This window comes from Ascaphus truei, chromosome 3 (genome assembly GCF_040206685.1).
Source record: "Ascaphus truei isolate aAscTru1 chromosome 3, aAscTru1.hap1, whole genome shotgun sequence".
Taxonomy (NCBI): Eukaryota; Metazoa; Chordata; class Amphibia; order Anura; family Ascaphidae; genus Ascaphus; species Ascaphus truei.
Genome location: NC_134485.1, coordinates 353,816,785 through 353,832,691, shown reverse-complemented (window position 1 = coordinate 353,832,691; position 15,907 = coordinate 353,816,785). Strand labels below are relative to the sequence as shown.

Genomic DNA, 15,907 nt, shown 5'->3' with positions numbered 1-15,907 from the left:
GTGAAGCTCACTTCGTTTGTGCAGTGCTCTGTCTCCTTTGCAGTTAACATCTTGTTTATCGACTCGGCTTGTTTGTGGACCCTTCTGGATTTTGAACTTTGACATACCCTCAACTACGGCAATCTCTCCTACCCTTGAACACAGCATACGGACTCGGACTACGCTGCTCTCTCCAATGCCAGACCACGGCTTACAGATCCCTACTATCCCGTCTTCTCCAATCCCGGAACTCGGCAAGTATATCGCATCTCCTACACTCTCCAACCCAGACCCGGGTACGCTAAACTATCCGCCTACCAGTTGGAACCTCTTTGCCCAACTGCCGGTCCTCTCGTTGCCGCCATTTCCCGGCTCTCCCCAGCTGGGGGCCTCCCTCACTATCCGGCGCTGAGCCTCTCTCATATGCCATTGCACGCCGGAAGCTGTGCCCAGAGAGGGACTTAAGAGAGGCCCAGCTCGCACTGGAGGCAGAGAGAATAAGGGAGTGGCAGGCCCGCAGCTGGGGAGAGCCGGTGTCCAGTGGAAACGAGAGGACGGGCAGCCGGGCAAAGACGTTGGGCCCGACCTCAGGCTGAGCCTAACTTCCAGTGCTGGCCGGGCCCCCGCAGCCACCGGGCCTGGAAACTTGTCCTGGCTCTCCCCCGTCGGCAACCCTGGTTAGTGATACTGTACTGACTTTTTTTTTTTTTACAGTTTTCTGTCTCGGTTTCCTCTATGTAACTTTAAACGTGGTATAAGTTTTGTTTTCAGTGTAGCATGCACCAAATTCTACAACAGTCGAAATACACTTCATAAATACATCACATTTCAGACTGAAAAACATAATCATTTATGTATGCAAATGCGTCAGCGCAGAGCACTTTTTTAACCCCTAATATCTTAACAATGGAGGAAGATGGATTCTTGTTTTCAGTTTTCTACCCATCAGAGTGCATTTACTTGGACGGGTGAAAATGACAAATACAGTTACACAGTGTTACCGTTATGCATGGGATAGGTATAAAGACACATTCCCCAAAAGTCACGAGCAGGCTAGGTGGTTAATACCAACTAATCATGTAAATCATATGTAAATTATCCCCAGTTTAATGTGAGCCATTTAACTATTACACCCTCAAAATGTGGCCTTAGGGAACTACACATGAAGAACAATTTCTGTATATATTACAGAACATAGGGAACAGTTTAGGTTGGCAAAATAGTCTACATATCCCCCCAATGTCCAAGTATCAGATTCGAAAGAAAAAAAAACTAAACTATTATTCTACTTTTTGAACAATGTTGTTCAGCCGTAGGAACTAACGTTAGACGATAACACTCGCTGATTTAGTCGAATCCTTCTTAATCCCAAAATGAGAATTTCTGATATTGTGCGTCAAAGAATCAAATGAATGTAGAGCTGAGTTGTGGAAGTGACTAGTGACTTATACATGGGAGTTACTTAATCATAATTAACAGCTCTTTTGGGCTATTATTGGCAGCTGTATGTTTACCACTTCTGCTTTTCTCCTTTGGTTGGATTCAGTTTCCTGTAGTTTAAGTTGGTTTTCGTACCCTTTTGACAGTAGAATTTTTAGAGACAATGGTTCTGTTCTCTTTCTCCTGATCAAATTCAAGCTCTGAGACTGCAGCTATGAGGGATAGCAGCAAATGTAGAGGTCATTAATTAAAATTGTAATTATTAATTATAAGCTATGTAATATGGATGTGGTAAAATTGTAATTATTAATTATAAGCTATGTAATATGGATGTCTTTCTAACTTAAGCTTGAAGACAGTTTTACACTTTGGCATATTAGGTACGTTCTAAACATGTTGATGCAATGCAAACCAGACTTTTGTTGTATATTCTCTGGGGAAATTCCCAGTTACAAACGTTTACAAATGCCGTGTTTATGGCTATCCAACAGTACTCCTTTTGCCTTGTGTTTAAGGCCTCGTTCAGGGTGCCTACTTCGCTACGTGCGCGCGCACGTTCGAAACAATGTATTTAAAGTTAATATCAGTTGTCAGGGTAGCAGCTACCCTGTCGCCGAAGTACGGAGTTGACGCTTGCTACAGTTTCAATAAACAACTCAAGTTGTTTTTTCAAGCTGCAGCAGCAGCGTCACTGGTACCTCGGCAGCCAATGAAATTATTCTTGAGAATGATTTCAACAGTGCAACACCGATCCCTAACCTCACGTCTGTAGCCTCCTGAAAGCTTGAAAAGGTCTGCTGGCGATGATGTGCACACATCGCCCAGCAGACTGCCGCGCGCACACGCGGACGCGCGCCCTCCTCCTGTCTCTGGCACCCTGAACTCGGTCTAATAAGTCACAAGTCATAGCACAAATGTTTACACGTGACATAAAATAATATATGAAATTGATATACTCAAAATAACCACTATCATCCATTTAAAATTGTTGAAGACTGTTTTTGTGATATGAATTGTGACTTCAGCAAATAGTGAATGCGTCAGAAAGCAATAATTCTGCATCACACAACATTTCTTTTACACCTCAGGAAGACAGATACCATGTGGAATAAACAGTGAGATTGAAATGTGGCCTCATGTGCATAGGTAAAATTATTCAATTTAAATGTGATTTTACCACTTTCTTTAATAAGTTGGTATATAAACATTATGTGGAATGCTGCTTACATCAAAGCTCAAGTTGTAGACAATGGCACATGAAAAATGGCCTGGATATAGCCAAACAACTATTTGCCTGAGGGAACTTGGCTTAGATATATGTAAAATCCTACATACTGTATGTAATAAGGAACTGAATCACTGAATCCATTTGACTATCAAAGAAGTATTCCCTTAGAGAATCGAATGGCACTTGATATGAGAGGCTATGCCTACAGTTTTATAATCTTAATGATTAAGGAGAGTATTAATACAGTACTGTATTTTCCCTTTAGTAAAACATAATTTAAAGATGTACAAACCATGCTTCACGCTAGTATTAACAAAAAAGGAAAGCTAACTCATGAGGGCAGATATTCAAGGTCTCTGTACACTCTAAGGCCGAGTTCAGGGTGGCTGCTACGCGACTTGCGCGCGTCCATCGCAAGTTCGGGTTGTTCGGTGGGAGTGTTCAAACTGAAAACTCCACCGGCGGCAAAATGCAGCGTTTACGCTGCTACACTTTGCCGCTACAACCCGAAATGATATTTGGGGTGGCAGTCGCGTCACATGAGCTGGTTCAGCGAACCAGCTCAGTGACACGTTTGACCCACCCCGCCCCCAAATGCCACGACCCAACTCCTGCAGCCTGGGAACAGATCGGCGGGCTGCAGGAGCATGCGGAGGCGTGCATGGACGCAGGGGTCCGTAACAGCCACCCTGAACTTGGCCTTACACAGATATCCATACCGTCAGTGATAAATAAAAAAGGAATTAAAAAATATATATCCATGATTTTTTATTCTTCCTGTGTCTCCTGCCTGTGTCTGACTTATCTCTTTTTTTTAATGTACACTGAAGCAGTAACTCAGTGGTAACGTCACTGTCTTTGAACCCCTGCTTTTCTTGTGACTTTGGACATGTCAGTTTGTCTCCATATGCCACAGGCAGCAAAAATTAGATTGTAAGATCTGGGGGGCAGGGCCTCATTGGGGCAGAAAAATGATATGTACAACAGGTCTGCATATATTGGCAGTGCTATATTTAAAAAAAAAATTATATATATAATTAACCTCAGCATGCACTCTTGTCCTGGTTTGCAACCTAACTTGTAATGTTGGTGGCTGTCAACATCCTAGATCCCAGATATGAAATATTTAGATTGCTCTGGTCCTCAGGAAACTGTACTTAACATTTCAATGAAGGTGTTCAAATGAAGATGCTCTGTCTTCATGAATGAGACTGTTGAATCCTGTAAAGCCATCGGTGGAAAACTGCTTGACAGTGCATTGCAGACCTATGTTTTTTTCGGGAAAGGGGTTTAAAATGAATATATTATGACTTTTGAGTGGGGACTCATTTAAAACCTATGAAACAATGGATGTGAAAAATAGGTAAGGCTGCCTTCTAGTGTATGACACGGCAAGTGATTGACACTTGACAGGCCCCTTATTTCTCTGCCCTTTTTAGAGAATAAAAGCGTGTGAGGCGTTTACAAAAAACTGTGTTTGTGAATAACACCAGTAAGACATTCAGCCACAATGTAAAAATATAGGTTTGGGTCTGTTTTAGTCCTCCAGATCAAACACATGACACTTTAACTTCTTCTCTACCATATAGACCTGCACAGTGGTCAACGCAGCTCAAGAAAAGTACTGGTACTATGTCAGATTTTAAAAATGCCTACATTAGTTAAAGCGTAGAAGCAATGCATTTTACAAATCGATTTTAGACAGACTTAAGCAACAATGATGCTGTGAAAACAGAAAGGTAGAGAGAGGCTTTCTGTAAAAAACAGCAACCTTTTCTTTATAAAGCAAGTGGAATTGTGAATGTGTAAATGAAATGGTTGCAGCCTGGCTACCCCTCATACCATCACACTTTCACCACTGGGCCTGCAACAGGCGGTGAAGTGGTTGTTGAAATGGAAATATGAGCCATATTTTCTGAACAGTGTTAAGCCATAAGTCACCTTGCCATTCAAGTGAATAGGCCACGAAGCGCTTTACAGTTTAGCACTTCCTAGTAATCTATGAAACCCAGGATGCTAAAAGCCGTTTACCAGAGAGCGGCTCACTCGAGCCCAGTGCCACCTGACAGGGCCTCTCTCCCTGTGGCCCTTGCTCTCCTTTCTCCTATGTGCAGCACCTACATTGCAGGTTTAAACACACAAATGTGTGGCAGGTAAAGCTCGTTTGTCCCAGCTAATATGCCCATTCGAGAAAGACAGACTGACTAACTGACTGAGAGAGAGAGAGAGAGAGACTGACTGACGCAGTATATAGCAGTGAGTGCCTGCGCCAGGCTGTGTGCAGTTCTGTGCTGCTGCTGCTTGAGCTTGGAAGGAGGCGTGACCCGTGGGCGTGGCCCGTGGGAGGGAATGGGCGCGGCTTCAGTGACAGCCGGAGCCGTTCCCGGCATACCCCGGGGCTGGCGGGGTTGGTTCTAACGAATTTGAATGAGGAGCTCTGCGCTTTCGGCGCCATTTTCGAGTCATGACTCGACCGCAGCGATACGGAGAAAGGAGCACCTCGGGAGGAGAGGACAAGAGCGGTACTGGCGGGGCGCGCTCCCTCCCTCCAGGAGGAGAAGAAGAAGGAAGAGGGGCGGCAATAAGACAGGGGAAGATGAGAGTGTGGGAGTGTGGGAGAGGGGGGTGGAATCGGGCAATGAAAGAAGATAAACAGAAAGCGCTCCGAGGGGGGGAAGAAAAGGTAAGGAACGGGGGTAATAACACCATCCTACATCACAGCCGGAGAGAGGGAATTCTCTGACAGCGGTAAAAGGGGGGCTGGCTGTTCGTACCACTGACATGCGCGTGTATAACGGGCATATTCGTGCTTTCCTATGTGTGTGGAAATACGGGTTATGTCCCCACCTGGCGCAATGACACACCGAAAAAATCGTAAAAAATTTGCAAAAAATAGTACGATGCCCCCTGTGTCAATTCCGGGGCGCTGTCGGTTTTTTTTAAGGTTTATATTTTGAATTGGGCAGTTTGAGCGGGACCATGGGGGGGGGGAGGAGGAGGTGGGTGGATCTGTCATTAACATCAGATGGAGGGAGAGAGGAGGGGGGGGGATGCTGTCACCTCCAGGCATGGAGAGAGGAGGGGTGTAAGAGTCTTACTTCCCCCCTGCACCCCCAGAACATGTCACCTCCCTTATAAATTGCCCCCGCTTCCAGAAAACACAAAGTTGCGTCTTTGGGGGGGAGGAAGCTGGGACGTCCCCTTTCCTGTGTCTCTAACCCTGTCACCTGCAGGGATAGGCGAGAGTGCGGGGTATCATGTGGGGTGCCCACCTGCACCCCGAAAGCTTTAATCTCGAGAGATGTCGCGTCCATAGAGGGAAGGAGAGCAGAGTTGTGGTTTTGGGGGAGGGCGGTCTGTCCCCTGCACCCCAAAACGGCCTCCTTGCAATTATGGGAGTATACGCCCGCACCCCCACTCCTTGCACCCCGAAACCTGAGTCCTCTGTAATACTCATTTTGCTGGAGGATTGAGCAATATGTGGCTGGCGGGCGCGAGGGGGGGGGGGGGGCAGGCATCCCTGGCAGCGAAAGGTTTATCTCCCAGAAGTGTTGATGTTCTGGCACGGTCCAGTCTCTTATACTAATACTGTATTCAGTAATGCGGTGTTGTAGTATAACCAAGCGAAACACTTACACGCGGCAGTGAGACTGACACAGAAGTCACACATCGGTGTCATACACTATATCCCGCAGGAATCCTCACCGCGCTCATCTGTCACATGATGGTTACATTGTGCCAGGGTTTACATAGGTGTGTATATATTATTCCAAGTCTCTCACGTATGGAAGGTGACGGTGTGTTAGTTTCCTAGTTACACTTCGGGACTGCTTCTCCTGCACACTTTTAGTAACTTGTTTCTTTTATCGCGGTTGTATTATATTTTTGTTGTACTCCGTGTAGTTTTATTCGTGTTTTGTCTCTTGCACACGCATTGCTCTGTTTAATGTGAGATCCTTCTTTTATTCGTTTTCTCATCAATTAGCTCGTGTTTAATACCGTTTTTTCCATAAACACCCACTGTAGAACCCATTCAATTATAAGCTATGAGAGAGAGATTCAATTAAGTCACTGTGACTACCATAGTCTGGTTGGTTGGAATTGTGACCGGGTTTTGTTTTTAACACGGTTTTGGTGCAGCGATCCATTTAGTCCTAGATCTCGTCGCGTTGGACAGTACCGAGGATTAGTGTATTCCCCAATGTTTTTAACCCGTGGTGGTTGCAATCTTGGCACTTTGTTTTCTGTTTCCTCGGACTACATTACTTGCTGCTTCAGCAGTCACTGTGCACCCCCTGTACTGCGTGTGCCTTGACTATTAATGATATAATGTACTTAATACGAGCAAAGCACGCTGGGTTTGTGGTATGTTTAACCTGCTGTGCCAGGCGGGTATAGAATGCCATGTGAGATCCCTGTGGCATCTTGTGGGTTACGGTGTAGTGCGATCTGCCCATAGCACAGGAGGGAGGAGGGGATGTAACACTGCTAGCAGCGATCGTACAGTACCCAGCATAAAAAGTAACAGGACAATATGCAACAAGTACTGTCCGCTGAGAGCAACTCGCGCCCTCCCTCCTCCCCGTTATGCAAGACGTGCTGCGGTCTCTGGGTGGAGTCGTATACTGATTGAAAAATTAAAGTTTTCTTTTAAGACGATTCTTTTTAGTGATAGTAGAAGGGGGTCGCATGAGCAGGAAAGTGTCGATTGGACCCCTAAAACATCCTATCTTGCAGGCCCCAAGTAACTTGCCACGGGTCAGTTGTTGGCCCTAGCTCCGTAGAAGGAGCAAACACTTTATTCAACCCGCAGTCTCTGAAAGGGGTTTAAAGTAACTCACCGGAGCACGATCAGAGGGCGACATAGACAGGAGACTGCGCAGACTGCGATACATCTCTCCACTAGATCTTTCACTTCTTGTGTTTGAGCATGTAACATGGTACTGTATATCCCCGGCACCAGACCATGGAATACATTCACACAACCATATGTAGCAGCGTCTCTTGCGAAGCAGGTTGAACTTTTTTACCCTGCTTTTTATGGCGTAGATGTCCTACTCCAAACAGTGTATTGCATTTAAAAGTGGCAGCTATTGTTACTTTTTATTTTAAGATAACTCAATTGGGGTACTAATTTTAGTAATCGGTTTTCCAATTATTAGCGCCAATTTTATTTATTTTATGTGCATTTGGTAAAAACCGAGTTCTTAACCCCTTCTGCGCCACAGTGGCCTGCAATGGATTGAGCTGCACTCCTGTCTAGGGCCCATTCAGCAGTGTACTGATTTCTGAACCTAATATACCACCATTAAGAATTTCCAAAGGTAGTCACTGTGCAGGTGCATGCATGTGTAGCTTTTCATAGATGCGTATACACCACATTTGTACAACCTTTCGTTAACTGACAGCATTATCTTCATCGGATTCACAACATGGTGAAGAGCTTACCGAGGTTCATGTTTGTGGCATGGTGCTCTTCTCTGCCTTCACTGCAAGTCTGTTGTGTGTTTACAATGGGTGTGGTTAACAAGTAGATTCTTTGTATTATAGATCTTCACCTCATATCATTTCATATTTTTTGTTCACAGAAATGATTGAAACACCTGTTTTTTTGTACTCTTGCACATTTGTTTTTAACATGAACTTTTCAGAACAGAATGATGCAATGATGCAACATGGTATAAGCATATCTGGTTGTGTGTTGTTTTTTTTTTGTTTTTTTTAAACAAGTAAAAATAATTGTTTTTTGAAGGCCTTTTGAAACCAGATTTTCTTCAGATTTGTGGAGGGTAACATTTCTAACGTGTTTTTTTTTGTTTTTGTTTTTTTTAAATGGGCATTTTTACACATGTTTGGGGCAAATGTTTGTAGTCTGAAACATGAAAACAAAAGATTATGGTCTGTTTTTTAAAAAAACAAAATTAATTTGGTCATTTACAGCTAAGTGTTGGGTCATAAATTCATGTTGTCTTGATTTTTTTTTTTTGTACTTTAATGCTGTTGATTTTAGTGAAAAAATGTAATGTCCTGCAATATGTTAAGATATTATATATAGTGCATACAAATGATCTTTTTTAAGACATTGAAACAGTTTTGAATCTGTAGGAGCGATATATCAAATGTATTTAATATACGTATTGTGTATATGAACACACCTATAAGCATACACAAATTGAAAATCCGATTTTGAGGAAATTAGTCGTCACACTTATGAGTAATATTTTTCTAATTGTGTTGAATTCTAAAAGCACTTTTTATTTCAAATTAATAGAATGTGACTGCAAAAAATGATTTGAAGTTTTTTTTATTTTTGGCCTGTTTTCATATGTAAGGATACCGTTTTTGTTTCAATGTCTCAATTTGCTTCAAATATTCTTTAGCAAACATGGATGGTGTATTTAAAAGGAATATATGAAAAGTAATGTGTTGGAAATAGTGTTACATATAACTACTACCATAATTATTTCCTTGGCTGTGAGATTATTATATATAGTTAATTATGGAAATATATATACCGGTATATATTTTTTTTAAATGCTAAATTAAACATTGAAAATTGGTTCTAGTGGGAGATCTGAAAGAAGCCTGTCTGCTGGCAGAAGACCTTATGCAGGATCTGATTCTAATATAGCCCATCTTTATTAGACTGCAGAACAGAATATTATGTGCTCCACGTTGTGTTCATTCACTTGAAAAATATATTTGTTGCAGTTTAAAAGTTTGAGGGAATTAAAATAAAACATCCTGGAAGTCTCATTCGTCTTCAATGGAATAGGTAAATATCTCAATCTAATAACTGATTAACATGGCCATGCTATTTGCAGCTGCTCATCTGCTTTCACCCCTTTGTGCAGATCTAGAACTGGAGAAACAGTGGTTAATATTTGCCAGTGATGCAATTTGTGCAGACTTTTTTACTAGCTTTTCTGCACAACTGACCTTGTGAAAGGGTGGAACTGCAGCTGCAAGTGAGAGTTGTGGCCTGTCTGTAATATGGAGTGCATGCATTTCTGCATCTAATTTTGTTTTTTGCCTACACATTTTTACAGTATAACAGAGGTCATTGTGGTTAATATTTATTTGACCAGTTAGGCACTTCAGCTAAAATGAATGTCCGTGTTTTGTGTTTTTCCATTTGCTGCTTTTTGTTCTTCTCTCCCATAATCTGGTGTAGGTAGTGTTGTGTGATATATATATTTTTTTATTAGATTTAAAAACAGGAAATTGTTAATGGTTGTTTTTTTTTATCAACTACAATTTTACAATAGGCGCAGTTGTTGCATTTATTTTTGCTTCACATAAGTGCCATTTGTGTATATGATCTGTTGTCAAGATGCTCAATTATACATTTGTGGTTCAATATATTTCTGTATTTATTTTATGTAAATGTAAAACTTTTAAGAGTAACTTATTTTAAAATGAAGCTATATGGTATAATTTTTTTTAATGTGATACAATTATATATCCCATTTTTATTTACTGTTTTACATGTCATTGTTATGCATTAATAAAATGTGTACCAAAACATGCATTGAGACAGAAATTGTATAAGTCTATCAAATGTTACATGGCCATTACCTTCAAATTAAATTCAAATACGCCTGTAATATATATTACCTCTAACTGTGCATGCAATGTCTTATATATAATGTATTTGTCATCTTAACTCTATGCCCAGGACATACTTGAAAACGAGAGGTAACTCTCAATGTATTACTTGCTGGTAAAACATTTTATAAATAAATTATCTTTTTTTTTTTTTTCTGAGACCAGTGTGGCTTTGGGGAATTGAAGAGAGAAACCTGGTAATCTGATTTGTTTGCGGGGGTTTCTGATTATAAACTCTCATCCCAGGTGTTTCCAATCAAGCCAGCGCAGTAAAAAGTTGCTATTTGAAAGTCCAGTGTTTTTCTCTATAGACAAGACGAGGGGTCAGTCTGATGACCTACACCCATGTTTGGGGATCAACACTGAATCCTGGTCTCGGAAATCTGTTGAGTGTCATCATACTATACTACATGGCACTTTTATTGCAGGTTTTGACCTTTCAATATATAGAGCAGGTTTGGAGGGAAGAGCTCACTGCTGCAGTTTGAAAAGGCTTCAGCAGTGAAGGAAGCTGCTTGTGCACAATGCTCAGACTGCATGTAGAACAGGGGTGTTGCTTCCAGTTTAGCTGAAGATACCTCTAATGCATTTTGAAGCAAATTATACGATTAAAACAAGTCATGTAATACAAATATTAATTATTTCAAGAAAAGGTAAATCCTTGTACGTATTTTCTTTTTTAGATGTGTTTTTCGATAGTATCAGGAAAATGAAAAGTGCCACTGGATACAGTACAAGGTCTTCAGAAAGATGTTCCTGGAAACACAATTGAACCAGTGCGTGGCTGTGTGCTGGCTTTACGTAAGATGCCGTAAGTGATTTCTTTATATATTACTCAATTTAATGTGTAAGTTATCCAATACAAGCAGTGTTGGTGTACGATAAAAAAAAAATATTTGTTGCTTTAACCAGTCATGTTTTTTTTATAAAAAAAATTTTTTAGTCATACAAAGGCTGCTATGATTTTTTTTTTTTTTTTAAGGGGGGTTTCTCATTTTTCAAGAGCTCATATAATTTAAGTTCTTTTGCAGAAACTCTAGGTTGGAGTAGGCGCGGTCATTGTATTTTTTATATCCATCTATATATCTGCACAAGTAGTTCAGACATAATTACCAACAATTCTGGATGTTGGTCAGTACCAATTACATATACTGTATTTAAAAAAAAAAAAAAAATTTTCACTTATCTTTTCAGTGTCCAAGTTTTTCATTAGATGGGTCCTTTCTGCATTTAAGCGTTTCACCTGATCATTGTAGCACTGAAGTGGTTATGTTGATATAGGTTTTAAATCTGTGAGCAAGTGTAAAGAAGCTGCAAATAAAAACTAATCAGAGCAAGCACAGAATAAATCTATTTGTGCACAAAACGTGAATTGCTGAGCCAGTCATTTGCTACAAATGAGGTTTTCAGTTTCCACCAAAATTGCCAAACAATAAGAAACTGCCTTTTTAAAAATGAGTAATTCCATCCGAACACTAGTGAGTGAAGGGGCATGTAATGCATCTTCGTGTGTGTTAACATGTATTTAAATAAATAGTTGTGAACTTGGTAAGCTGAAAGTGTGTCCTATGTGCTGGTATTAAATTGGTGCGAGTTAAATTTGGCAATGTCAAATATCTTATCCTGCATGATATTAAGGGCCTCATTCAATGTACGCCAACGCGGACGTTTAGGACGATTTTGACTGAAAATCCCCAACGTGGATTTCTGGCGGGAAACGGCCACTTTGGCGTATATAGAATTACCACCTAAGCATGTTTGTCTGTGGTGAAGTCCTTTGTTCTGAGAAATTCTTTGATTTCCAAATAATTCTGCTGTTTAATATTGCCTGCATCGTATTGACTGCAGACATTGTGCTCATTCTCAACAGCTTTGTGACTTATAATACATGCTCATAGAAATCACTCCAGTCTTACTTTGGTTACACATTCACTACCAAAGAAATCTGTACATATTGCAACTTTGTCTTTACCTTAATACTATATAGAAAGTCTGTAGTGTTTTGCACTAATTATAGTTTTAAAAATTCGGCAAACATAATATGGCTCAAGTTACATGGCCGAGTGCTCTACATTTATTGCTTCTCAAATATCTTGACACCGATGCTTTAGGGCACATATAAATTCCACTTGTTTTTATTAGAAAAATAAAAAAATTCCGGACCAAAGATGCATGCATTTACTACATAATTAAACGCTTTTCTTCAATTGTGCAGACTAATAATACAAAATTAGCAGCTACATTTTGTATTTTATTTTTAGTCTTTTATTGCATATTTTTTATAATGGCATAATAACATATGAGCTGTATATCTTAGAATACACTTTTCTATTCCATAAAGACAGACAACAAACATATGTTCTCACTAATGCTAGTGACGGCCTCCTAGTTGGTAAATTGGAACTCAACATTTTATTATATTTATTTGTTCCCTGTTCACGTTTCTTGAGGCTTACCTCATATCTAGCTTTTGCTCTGTATGTCAATTCCTACACTGAGGGCATAACTTCATCTTCATGCTCTTTGATGCCAAACAGGTGGATAGACTCCTTTGTGCCTGAAATGCTAATTGCTGAGATTCATGGAGTTATCAGCATCTTCAGCATGTTTTATGTATTTCTAAAACCAACTACGTTCCATGTATCTCGGTGTATGCAGCACTGTTTATGGAATTTTGAAGACACAAGTCCCTCCCTGTACATCTTGCACTATTTGTGGTGCCTGAGGCACAGGGAGATTGAGTGACTTGCACAAGGTCACAGGTAGCTGACCAGATTCACCTTCTTCAAAGGCAGTGGGTGACATTACCACTGAGCTACTCGTCAGCCCCACTCTTGTCTCTTGCGTTGATCTAAAGGAAAGCAAATACAGGCATACCCCGCATTAACGTACGCAATGGGACTGGAGCATGTATGTAAAGCGAAAATGTACTTAAAGTGAAGCACTACCTTTTTCCCACTTATCGATGCATGTACTGTACTGCAATCGTCCTATACGTGCATAACTGATGTAAATAAGGCATTTGTAACAGGCTCTATAGTCTCCTCGCTTGCGCACACCTTCGGTACAGGTAGGGAGCCGGTATTGCTGTTCAGGACATGCTGACTGGCGCATGCGTGAGCTGCCGTTTGCCTCTTGAGCGAGATGTACTTACTCGCGAGTGTACTTAAAGTGAGTGTACTTAAACCGGGGTATGCCTGTACACAGCAACAACCCAGGAATAGTCACATTTCCTCCCAGGCCATTGAAGTACCTTGTATTTCAGCACTAATGTTATTTACCCAAACATTCAGAATAATTACTGCTATGGTATCAGAATTAAAGTATGGGGATGAAGAAGCATATTGGTGGCCAGAACAATGCCTCTGAAGTTGGTGAATCTCGCAACCCCTGTATCGCCATCTTCCTCCAATTACATATATATATATATATTTTTTATTGATTGTCTGTGTTATGACACAGGCTTTAAGTATTTACAAAGATTTTCAACCATTTACTCTATTCAGTGTCAATGTTGCCAGTAAAATATTGCAAGGCTGTTTACGGCACATAAGAGTGTAACCTAATTAGTAAAAGTAATTACACACTTTTGATTAAATAGTTACTTTAAATGAATGGAGTTTCATGGAATAAAGTGTATAAAAACCTACACATTTACAAGCTAGTATTTCAGCAAGCCATGGCATAAAAATGAAAGGAAATAATAATTATAAAAGTAATAAAACTTGTTTCAAGACTGCAAATAAGGTATGTATGTCAATTGCACTCGTAATCCGTGGAAAAAAACAGTAATATACCCCACACACGTTTCTTTTCTTTTCTTTTCTTAAACTGATGCACCTTCTTAGGCCGCCAATATACTGGGTGCGTGCAAGTGCATGTGCGTCGCAAACCACACGCCTCAATCCTGAGGCCGCCCATAGTGCGCGCACGATGAGGCACGACCGTGTTTTGGACAGATAAATCAATTTGTCTTTCCAAGCGACGTCCGCGTCACGTGAAGCGGTTCAGCCAATGAGGGGGAACCGCTGACATTACGGCCACGCCCCCCCCCCTCACCCCATCGCCTAAAAGCACAGTTCACATTATGGCGCACAGTGGGTATAATCCTAGCCTTATACAGCCTTCGGGTTTTGGAAGCCTACTATCCGTATCTTCTCCGTGGCCTTTAGGCTTTTTGCAATAACCTCCACACAACAAATAAACACTTAGAGGTCTGACAAAGCAAATGGTACAAATTGTTTTTCATGAATTCTTTCATGTCATCGCATCTTTTTAATAGTGTCCTGTTTTCAGTAAAAAATTAACCTCTAATGCTCTAGTACAGGGGTAGCCAACTCAGTCTTCAGGGGCCACCAAAAGGTCAGCTTTTAAGGATATCCCTGCTTCAGCACAGGAACGGTCAAAATAAGGAGAACCCTGTGCTGAAGCATGGATATCCTTAAAAGCTGACCTTTTGGTGGCCCTTGAAGACTGTAGTTGGCCATTCCTACAGTAGTAGTACGTAATCCAGTATTATAGGGCACATTGTTAATACTTTGTGAACTACTATGTATATTCTATACATTAAACTATTTTAGGTTTCAACCCCTTTGTGGTCAGAGGAGCTCCTTGGGTACCAAAGAGGTTTTACACTTCTGACAAATTCCCGCCTTGGTTGCAGGGCCCTTTCTTAACGAATGTATGCAGCCCCAGTGGTGAGTTTTGAAGTTGTACATAAAGAAAAACAAATCTGTGTTGCTTAATTTCTCCTCTCCCCTACCCCCCGTCCCAAAGTTCGTGGAATGACAGTAGCAGCTTTCCCTTCATTACATGTTGCTGCCTGGGAAAGGTAATTTTTCTTGGTGCTCTCTTGTTACCCATTAAACCATTGCAGAGCTGATGGGTCGTAGGTACCATGTTGCAAGATGTTACATGGCCTTCAGCACTAAAGGGGTTAAAGTACAGCTTCTGGACCGACATTTAAAAAAACAATTTATACCTACCATTTATGAAATCAGCAGAAAGTGATAAAGCTGTAATCGGGTGAGTACTTTCATGTTATGTCTCCACTATGCTTTGATCTATTTTACCTTCAGTTTTTGTTGGTAACTCTGCAATTTTTGGGACACCATTGAATAAAGGCCTCAACTTTTTATTGTCTGGCTTAAATACTGAATGGCAGTAACATTTGTATTCCTGAGGTTTCCATCTACTGAGCTATTTGAGCTATTAAACATGAAACATTGATGTCTATTTTTTATTATTATTACATCTACATATTCTGCAGCGCAGCATAATGTTGGAGTAAATCTAAAATACATACTACTTGAAATAATTTAGGCGTGTAATATAGTGCGCGTGCGTCAATTATTATCGACTGTTTAAACTTGACATTCTATACTTCTGACGCGCGCGTACGGCAGTGAGCGTTGACCCGGCAGATCGGAGGAAAGACATGAAGTGTTGCTGCTGGTGCACGTCACGCTCTATTAGCCAATCCACAGTGCGGCTGCAATTCATTGCTAAACATCCTCCACTTAAACAAACACATTCGGTGCAAAATGTATCAACATGGAACAAAAATAAACCAAGCCTCCATAATCATAATGGCTTGATTTTTAAAATGACTAAAAGCAGCTGTTTTATAATGCTCTGAACTAGTTATGTTTC

The 15,907-nt window shown here is 40.8% G+C and overlaps 1 protein-coding gene and 1 long non-coding RNA gene across 2 annotated transcripts in view; one reads left to right on the top strand and one right to left on the bottom strand.

Moving 5' to 3' along the window:
* LOC142490127 (uncharacterized) overlaps window positions 1-8,161 on the bottom strand; it is a 65,643-nt gene extending 57,482 nt beyond the window's left edge. Inside the window, exon 1 of the mRNA XM_075591957.1 lies at window positions 8,096-8,161. The gene's annotated coding sequence lies outside the window, so the exon portion shown is untranslated. The remainder of the gene's footprint in view (window positions 1-8,095) is intronic.
* LOC142490129 (uncharacterized) overlaps window positions 5,072-15,907 on the top strand; it is a 25,900-nt gene continuing 15,064 nt past the window's right edge. Inside the window, exons 1-2 of the long non-coding RNA XR_012799989.1 lie at window positions 5,072-5,330; window positions 10,939-11,066. This is a non-coding gene — a long non-coding RNA (uncharacterized LOC142490129). The remainder of the gene's footprint in view (window positions 5,331-10,938; window positions 11,067-15,907) is intronic.